This window comes from Mandrillus leucophaeus, unplaced genomic scaffold (assembly GCF_000951045.1).
Source record: "Mandrillus leucophaeus isolate KB7577 unplaced genomic scaffold, Mleu.le_1.0 Scaffold802, whole genome shotgun sequence".
Lineage (NCBI taxonomy): Eukaryota > Metazoa > Chordata > Mammalia > Primates > Cercopithecidae > Mandrillus > Mandrillus leucophaeus.
The window spans coordinates 668,845-679,052 of NW_012108720.1; positions in this window are offsets into that span (position 1 = coordinate 668,845).

Consider the following 10,208-nt stretch of genomic DNA (forward strand, 5'->3'; position numbering starts at 1 on the left):
TAGAACATGGAAAAGAGACATGATCAGACATTTCACGGGAGGATGTATAAATAACAAGCACAGGAAAAGATGTTTCACATCACTAGCTATGAAGGAAATGCAAATGAAGACTAATGAGATATCATTATACATGTTAATATGATTAACATAAAAAATAGTGGCAACGCCAAATGCTATAAGAATTTAGGAAAACTAAATCTTCCATACATTGCTGGTGAGAACGTAAAATGATACAGCCACTCTGGAAAAGAGTTTGGCAGTTTCTTATAAAATTAAACATTCAACTACCATATGACTCAATAATCATGCTTGTAACTGAACTCAGGTCTGGCCATTCATCACTTGAAAGCCAAAATTCAAGAGACAAGCTTTGGTGAAAAGGAAAGTTAGCTGTATTTTGGAAGCTGGTAACCTGGGGGAGGCAGTGAACTCATGTTCAAAGACCACTTCTCCGATTTGTGTCTCTTCATTAGGGGTTTTTAAGAGGAAATTGGGGAAGTACAAATGATGATCAAAGCATTCTAGTAAAATGTGCACAGTCTCAGACAGATAGTTAATTATTGCTTTTTAGGTCAATGTCTGGTAACCTTCTGCAGGCACCTCAGGCTATTCTTTTCAGGCCAGCCCATTTCCAGAGTTGTTGGTCAGCATATTTTCTTTTATCTTTGTTGAAGGTCCAGTTTTCCTAAGGCTGTTTTTAATGAATAATCTACAAACTCAAACAAAGCAGTAATCATTTTCAAGCAAATGAGCTTTTCTCGAACATGAAGTCAGTACTGTTACATGCTTGTGGGCATTTATCACAGAGAAATAAAATTTTATGTTACAAAAACCTATACAAGAATGGTTACAGCAGCTTAATTTGTAATCACCCTAAACTATAAAAAAAAATCCTTCAATAAATATGTGGTTAATCAAACTATAGCACACTCATAGCATAAAATAATTTTTTTCTTTGTTTTTAAGCTGATACATGGGAAAACTGAAGACTAAATATGATATATTGGATTCGTTTGTTCTCTCTCATTACAAAAAACCTTTTGAGTTCTCTAACTTAAAATTTCACATTAAGTAGTAAAAGTTCATTTTACATTACAAGAAGACTTGGTGTTAAGGAACTTGCAGTCAAAATATATAAAATTCTCATAAATTAAAATATATTCTTGTGATCCAAGTCTACTAAACACTGTGAATAACTAGAAAAATGATTTCCAGCCCTCCTTTTAGTCTTCTAGTAGTTAAAATGCACATCAAAATGTAAAACAATGTCCAAAACCACACAAGAAATAAGTGGAAGAATGGGAATTGTGTCCCTATTTATCTTGTTCCAGAGCCAAGGTCTTAACTGGCATTGTGCATAGAAAGCCTGCAACTTGAGACCTAACCCACTCCAGAGAAGATTTTCCATTGGCCCATTTTCATTTTGGGTAAAGCAAAGCAGCTACATCTTGTCTTTCCCTAATTTTCTCTAGTGCGGAATAAAAACAGCAACAACACTGCTCTATTTTTTTGAGCCCTGCCCATAATATCTTACTCTTTGAAAGGTCATGGTATCTCTTTTATCAAATATAATAGCATGTTAAATACAACTCTTCCTGCTGTCTCAGAGATTACTTATAAGCCTCAAAAACCAAAAAGAAGTACCACTGAGGCATGGAGCAAGGAAGAGGTGGATTACAAATATGGTACAATACATACTGAGCAATTGTGAAGGCTGTTCTGCCAACCTTCAGTTGTTGGCCACATCCAGGTTACATGAGAGAGGCTGAAGAGGCTATTATCTTTTCTAAATGAAGCATACAGAGGTTGATGTGGTATTCCAAGTTTGGAGGTCCTAGAGATTGAGGCTATGTGTGAATTTTGCCAGGAAATTTGCCAGGAAACTTGAGATGCCTGCCTGGTGACAGAGAAAGATCTCCACAGAAAATGAGATGTAATTCATGCTGTGGAAAAGGACCTATCTTTTGGGTATTAGATGTTGACCCAGCAGACATATGGGTTAATATTTAAAGGGACTCCACAAAGAGGACCATCCGGAGTGGTGAAAAGATTCCAAGAGAGGGAGGAACCATTGGAAGATAGAAAGCAGACATGGGGTCCTAAGTGGACAATGGAAAAAACTATTACCATCTGGGAAGTTGATGGGTCTGAGGAATCCTCAAGAGCAGCTAGCAGAGAGGAAAAACTATTCCTCTACTCTGTCATATTCAGTATCTGGGGATCTGTGACTTAAACTAGTAAAAGACAGATTAATAAGAGAAAAGGCATACAATTTTTATTAATGTTTACATTCATGGGAGTTCACAGGGGGAAAAAATGAAACTCAAGGAGTGTTTAGACTCAGGGGCTTATATTAAATGGTAATGTTAACAAAAGAAAAGGAGTTTGAACTTTAAGGGATGATAAATTGCAGATAAGTGACTTGGAAACATGAGGAAACTAATGGAAGGTAAGAGTTATTTTCATAGGGTCTTTTAATGCAAACTTATCTTCTTGTTGACTTTGTCTTGAGTGATAATAGTTGCTCTCCTCTTTCTGGTATGAGGAAGGGGTTGTGGGGGAGACATCTTTGCAAACATAAATTTATGTCCTGCTTTTGGGCAGATAAGGGGAGGGCAGCAAACTCTTCTGCATCTTGATTCGTAATAATCCTCAGCTCAAAATACTCTTTTTGCCAAAGTGGCATATTTTGGAGTGGCATATCCTGATCCCCTTCACAGCTCTCCCTATTTCAGGCTTCTGAGCCTGAAGCAGTCTGGAGCAGGTGAATTGAGCTTGGAGTAATGAGCCATTGGACAGGAATTGTGTTATTTGTTATCTGAGAGTGACTGAAAAAGCTAGGGGATTCATTACAATTTCATTTGGAGGATTAAACAGAGCTCTTTAGTGGAATGAGTTTAATGGAGACTGAGGGTGTATTAGTCAGGGTTCTCTATGGGGACAGAAGTAACAGGATAGATGTATATATATAAAGGGGAGTTTATTAAGGAGTATTGACTCACACGATCACAAAGGTGAGGTCCCACAATAGGCCGTCTGCAAGCTGAGGAGTAAGGAAGCCAGTCCGAGTCCCAAACCTGAAGAACTTGGAGTCCGAAGTTCGAGGGCAGGAAACATCCAGCATGGGAGAAAGACGTAGGCCAGAAGACTAAACCTATCTAGTCTTTCATGTTTTCCCGCTTGCTTTTATTCTGGCCACGCTGGCAGTTGATTAGATGGTGCCCTCCCAGATTGAGGGTGGGTCTGCCTTTACCAGTCTCCTGACTCAAATGTTAATCTCCTTTGGCAACACACTCACAGACACACCCAGAAACAATACTTTGCATCCTTCAGTCTAATCAAGTTGACACTCAGTATTAACCATCACAGAGGGAAAACATAAAGTTGCTTTCTCCATGCTTCTGACCAATTAAAACCATTTGTGATGGGGAAACTCAATGGAGACAGACACTATGGAATGATAAAAACAGCCTGCATGCTAAATGTAAAGATTAGCCCCCTCCTAGTCACCTAATAGTGTGAGAGAGGAATATTCCAACACAATATGTAGAGTTAAGTGAGATGATAAAGATATGATGAAAACTTCCTTACTGCAAAGGTGATTTAGGAGTTAAAAAGAAATCAGGCAGATAATGAGAGTATGGAAATCCTTGGTAAGGTTTTCTTTACATGAAAAACAGCCCCCAAATCGTTTTCTTTTCTAACAAAAAGCAACTTGTACAATTGGGCTGCAGACATAAACAAGCAAGCAGGAAGCTGGCATAGGTGAATGCTGGCAGTTGTGCCTACAGGAAAAAATGCTACCTGGGACCAGGCATGATCAAAATGGTGATTCCACCTTCTCTTTGCCAGCCATGTGTACAGTAAGGAGCAGACAAGAGGGGGCTGGCCGAGTGGAAAGGCCATTTGCATAATAAGATTAGGGTGGGGTGTCCAGCCTTCACTGTGCTACGTAAACATCATATCTGGCTGAACTAATGTGTGGGTCCTAGTAAATCAGACACTGCCTCCTCAAGCCTACCTATAAAATCGGCTGCAATCTGCTGCTTTTCCCTTTTTGGATGTCTCTCCATCACAAGAGAGAGACAGCTGCTCTTCTCTCTCTTTTCTTCTGCCTATTAAAATTTCCAGTCCTTACTCACTCCATATGCGTGTGTCTGTGTCATTAGACTTCTCAGTGGGAGATGAACCCCAGGTATTTAGCCCAGACAATGATGTTGCTTCATTGGGAATGTAAGAGATCATGATGTGACTTTATGTTAAAATGACACTACGTATAGATAAGATAATTACAGTAAGAGGTAAGTTACATGGGATTAATTTAGACTCTGGATAGAAGATGAGAACCATGTGTCTACCTAGATAAAGGCATAAAGAGATCATGGTGCAGATGAGTTGCTAGAGGGAATCCTTTGGGAATTTTGGGAGCAGCAGAACAGTATACACTTCCAGACTCTTTCAGAGCTAGCATGTAACCTCAACCCAAATGAAAGAGACTATTTTATTTTTTTGGCCAGAGAAACTTGAAACTGGGAGCAGTGGCTCATGCCTGTAATCCCAGCACTTTGGGAGGCCAAGGCGGGCAGATCACCTGAGGTCAGGAGTTCAAGAGCAGCCTGGCCAACATAGTGAAACCCCATCTCTACTTTAAAAAAAAACTACAGAAAAACTAGCCGGGCATGGTGGCACATGCCTGTAGTCCCAGCTACTTGGGAGGCTGAGGCACAAAGATTGCTTGAACCCAGGAGGCAGAGGTTGCAGTGAGCCGAGATGGTGCCACTGCACTCCAGCTTGGGCGGCACAGCAAGACTTTGTATCAAAAAAAAAAAAAAAAAGAAACTTGAGAACTTATTTTGAACCAGATATACATGTAGGTTGAAATACAGAAGAAAATGTCAAATTTTAATTTAGGAAGAGAATGAATAAACAAATCTGTTAACACGGTGGCCTTCACTGGGCTGACACAATTATAGTAACAGATGCAGAGCTGCTGTTGCCACATGGGTGGGGGTTAACACCCATCCACTTACTCCTATACCTAAAGGTGATTTGAAATTGAGACTGATGATATCACACACACACCAAGAAAATGTGAAAAGATTCATTACTCACATATGAGGCTCTCTGGGAAGACAAGGCAGGCACAGAAGCTGGTCTGAAATAGCTTGAGTAAGGGGAGAAGTGGCTTTGGTTTTTGTTGTGATTAAGGGCTATGGGCAGGGTTTTTGTGGTTTGAACATCCGCCTGAGCTAAAACAGGGAGATGGAGCTTTCTCATCAGTTTTTCTAGAAATGGGACAAGTCAGGAGGGGAGATAGCTAGGACTTGAAAACTTTCAGCAGCAAAACATCAAAAATGGAATCAGACTCTTTAATGACAACATCCATCTCCTCACTTGCATACTTTTGAAATTAAGAAAGTTTGCATTTGGCTGGGCACGGTGGCTCACGCCTGTAATCCCAGCACTTTAGGAGGCCAAGGCGGGTGGATCACAAGGTAAAGAGATCGAGACCATCCTAGCCAACACGATGAAACCCTGTCTCTACTAAAAATACAAAAATTAGCTGGGTGTGTTGGTACATGCCTATAGTCCCAGCTACTCTGGAGGCTGAGGCAGGAGAATCACTTGAACCCGGGAGGTGGAGGTTGCAGTGAGCTGAGATCACGTCATTGCGCTCCAGCCTAGCAACAGAATGAGACTTTTTGTCGGGGGGGCGGGGAGGGGGGGAAGTTTGCACTCAAGGTAATGGATCTGAGAGTGTACTTTGAGGAAGTTTATAACGTAAAATTATAACCCCTGGAGAGAACCTGGAGCTCTTGGGTGGTCGTAACTAAGGTAGAGGGCTTGGTGTTTTAGACTGAAGAGACAAAATTTGAATATCAGTCTTTTCCTATATTAAAAATGATTTTTTTGCACTTATCTCTTAATTTTATTACTTCATTATTTTACAAATATTTCTTACTATTTAAATGAAGGTACCTTCCATAAAGTACAAATTTCTTATGACTTAGGGCCAGAGGACTTACTAATTACTCGCTACAGGTTTTCTAGTAGTATTTATAACCCACGTAGTTGAACGTCTCACACAAAGTGCTTTTGCCAAAGATATCAAGGACAAAGGAAGTTGAAACTTTAAATTTATAAAGGTCTCATTTGTAATTTAAATCTGCCACTAAGTAGAAGAAATAATGTGATTAGAAATAGGTGATGGGAAACTAGAAAAAGCAAATGCTAACTAAACTTTTAAAGGAAGATTAGTTCTATTTTCTGGCTGGCTTTTTAAAAAATATGTAAATGGAATTTTAGGTAACTAGGATAGAATACTTTATGGCAGGTGAAAGAAACTATAGCTTGCAGGTCAAATCCAGCCCACTGTCTGCTTTTGTATGCCTCACAGGCTAAGAATGGCATTGACATATTCGAATGATTACATTTTATGTAGTTTTCTAAGTATCTATATTATAGTCTCAATTTTACTTCTTGTCCTGCAGTGTCTAAAATATTTACTATCTTGCCCCCTACTGAAGTAAAATTTGCTGACCTCAGTTTAGGGGCTAGAATTTTGAGAAATAAGAAAAATGGTCAGAATTGAAGGAACAAAATAATAAGGGGGAAAATCTGCTTCAAGGTAGTATATGTGTTTAGGGCCTTTCCTTCTAACATGTGAAATATTATAATCTTAGTATTATCTCTTAGAGAATTGCAGTAGACCATGCGGAGAATCCCACAGTTGTTTTTTAACGGTGTGGCCAGGATCCAGTGAGGTCTTATAATATGTTACCGTTGTTCATACTTCATTGTTTCCATATAAACAGGTCTTCATAAATAAGTCTTCAAAAAAGCAAGGACCTCATTCAAGTTATGGAAGAAGAAGACTTCACTAAAGGCAAGTGAACCACATGAATTGCCTGAGCCAAATAATATATTAGTAGCATAGATGAATCTAGCATAAACCCTGTGGCAGCTTGGCCAACTGACCTTAGTCCGTATGTGCTGGTCAGGAGGGGATAAAAAAGTATGCTGGTGGGCCACAGTGGGTTTTTTCTGATGGGAAAGCTGAGACAAGGATGTGACTATCTCAGGCAAAGAAATGTTCACTGCTGACCAAGTGCAACATCACTGAGTTTTGCATGTGCCAGACAGCATAGTAAAGGGCTGCTGCCAATCTTGGGTAGGCAACATTAGATCTGCTGCCTCAAATTTCAGTCTGAGGTCAGCACTAAGGAGGAATTTGTGGAGGAGCCTATATCAGACTCATGTTCTTGTTCACAGGCTCAAAATATTCCTCCTAGTAGTTGGTTCAAATTGGCTCTACTTGGAGAAGTTTTCCAGGAGACAGGTTTTAGATATAAGCAGTTCTTTAGCAAGTTGCAATTATTTTGGAGTGCATAAACAGTCAATATGGCATTAGGCCAAACATACCTAATTACATGAAAATCTAGTAGCTTTAAAACTAGATAGTACACCATTTAATTCAATACTGTGGTGCCAAAGGAAATCAAAATTAAGAGATTTGGATGGATGTAAAAGAAAGGTTCCCCAAATACAGCTAGTGACTACCGTTACTACAGTTGCAAATTACTAAACTTTGCAAGAAAGGAACAATTTCTCAAATGCCATTCTCTGCAAAAACCAAATAGGGTGAACTGGAGGTTTCTCTTCAGACATGATAAATTTGTCATGTAAAACATAATTTCTTTCTGAGAGATTTTTTTCAAAATCTTTTCATGTTTTCAGGTTACAGGTTCTGCACAACTGGCACAGACTATTTTCTCTGTCTTCCTACAGTTGAAATTACTGAGTCTGTGGCTATTCCAGGTATTATATTTGGGGAATACTATCTAGTTTGGGATAACAATTTAGAGTGCGAAGAATAATGGTTTGTTTTCTAAATTTAATGCACATGGGTCACTGCTGTGACAGTCTTTCCTTTCCTATTACCTTTTTTTTTTTTTTTCTGTAACAGTTTCTTAACGGATGTGACATTGAATTGATGTAACTTCAGAGACCTTTTCCAATCAGGGACAGTCCCGGTTGCAGCTCCTCAAAGAACTACACCAACACATTAAGATATATTTGAGGGACAGCAGAATTGAAATCCGGGGAGGAAGAAATCGGAACATAGTTCCTTTGAAGTTTATCTCACAAAGTCAAGAAAATTTGATTTCTAACTTTAATCCCTTTGGTTTTTTAATGTCTGTGGACTTTAGCTTGCAAATAGAATTTATTTTTGAAGTTTAAATTCTTCCTGTGAATTTTAAAATGAAAATAGTTTACATGCAAATTTGAAGCATCTTTGTAATGCTGAAATTTTATTTTTAGAGTGATTTAATGTCATTTGATTTCATGGCATAACCTTGAATAGATTATGTTGGATAATACTGCCGTACATAATTTGAGGTGAGATTTCCATCTCTCACCTCAGACTGCAGAGTAAACTTTTGGCCTTGGGCACAGAGAGGCTTAAAAGTTAATTACATTGGTTTTTTATAGACACTTCAGAGACTTCTGGGAAAAATCTGTGCAGCCCACCAGCAGTCCTAGAAAAGTACCCTAAAGATAGTGGTTGACATTAGGTACAGCAGACCCATTTGGATTTATTGCTATTCTCTTCCCCAAGGGATAAGTCACAGGGTTTGTATACTATATACTTAATGGTTGAGTTCAAAAGATTTAGAAAGAGAAACTGGGAGATGGGAGCGGGTTGGGGGAAATGCTTCTTTCTGACTTCCTTCCAAAGAAACTCAATTCTCTTAGATCATAGACACCATCGTTGCCCTTGCTAGCTCATGGACACCATCCATCCACTTACTCTTTGCATTTAGAGACCTAAAGTAACATATGTGGTGATGGATTTGGGGAGGCAAGTGTAGCCCAGACTCTTCTTCCCTTCTGTGGGAGGGAGACTGCCTTCTGACTGCAATCATTGGTACTACTTCATTTACGCCCAATGTTTTCCAGGTCCTTCGGTGAAGAAGTTTTTTTCTGGGCTTGAGAATCAAAGTTCATCTAATTCTGGGATGTAAGTCACATTCTCCAACATGAATCTTATAAAAAATAAAGGTGACATGTTGGGTTCTTTAATAAATGATTATCTTACTTTATACCTTAATTTGTTCAGCACTTGGTTGGGAGATGGACTATTATTCTTTGGATCCTTTCAAATATCCCAAAACTCACTATGCCAGAACTGCTTATAGTTACACACTTCCTGCCCAATGTCTGGTGGGTTAACCCGATGTCTGGTGGGTTATTTTAGGTTTACTGATTGGCAATTCCAGTTTGTTTACTTTGTCTTACCCTGGTTTATATTTACGAATGCATCATATGGTGAACTTGATCAATATGCAATATTTGACTGTTTCTATGTGGACAAATTTACCACATATTTTAATTGTACTGTACCTTGCAGACAATGTTCTGATTGTTGGTTGTCACAAAAAATTTAAGGGCCCTAAATCCTTTCCTGTGCTCTGTGTTTCTTGTTTCTAACCTTACCTCCAAATGCTGCCCTCACTCTTGAAATTTCTCATTCTTTGGAATGTCTAAGTCAAAAAGAAAAAAAATTCCCTAGATTCTCTTGGTCATAAAATGCTACTGACACATTAAAGATGCTCAGCATCATTGCTAATCAAATAAATACAAATGGAAATAAATATTATTACAGTATGGCTATTAGGCAAGCAAGATTTAAAAACCTGGTTAGTGCCAAATATTGGTAGGGATATGCAAACATAGAAACTCTCCTGTACTGCAGGAGATAGTGTAGGAGTATAGGGCCACACTCCAGAGAGCAATCTAGTAATAGGTCATGAGAGTAAATACTGTAGACACACACACCTTGATTCAAAAATATTGTTTTTGCATATAAACCCAAGAAAATTCCCATACAGTCCCATAAGGAAACATGTATAAAAATATTTATTACTTTTGGTGGAGGAGAGTTGAAGGGTACCTGGTTATGTGCAGAAGCAAGAAACAAGTAGCTTTCCAGAAACAAGAGAGAGTTTGGAAGACTAATTCTTGTTTTCATCAAAGGAGCAAAATAAGCACAGTTTTCTGGCCCCCTTCCCATGTAAAACCCTGAAAGTTCTGGGAAAAATAGAAGAAGGCAGACCAACACAGAATCACACAAAAAACTAGTACAAAACTGTATATCCCAAAGGGTAACATTTAATAAACTGCAGGAAATAAAAATAAGCTCACAG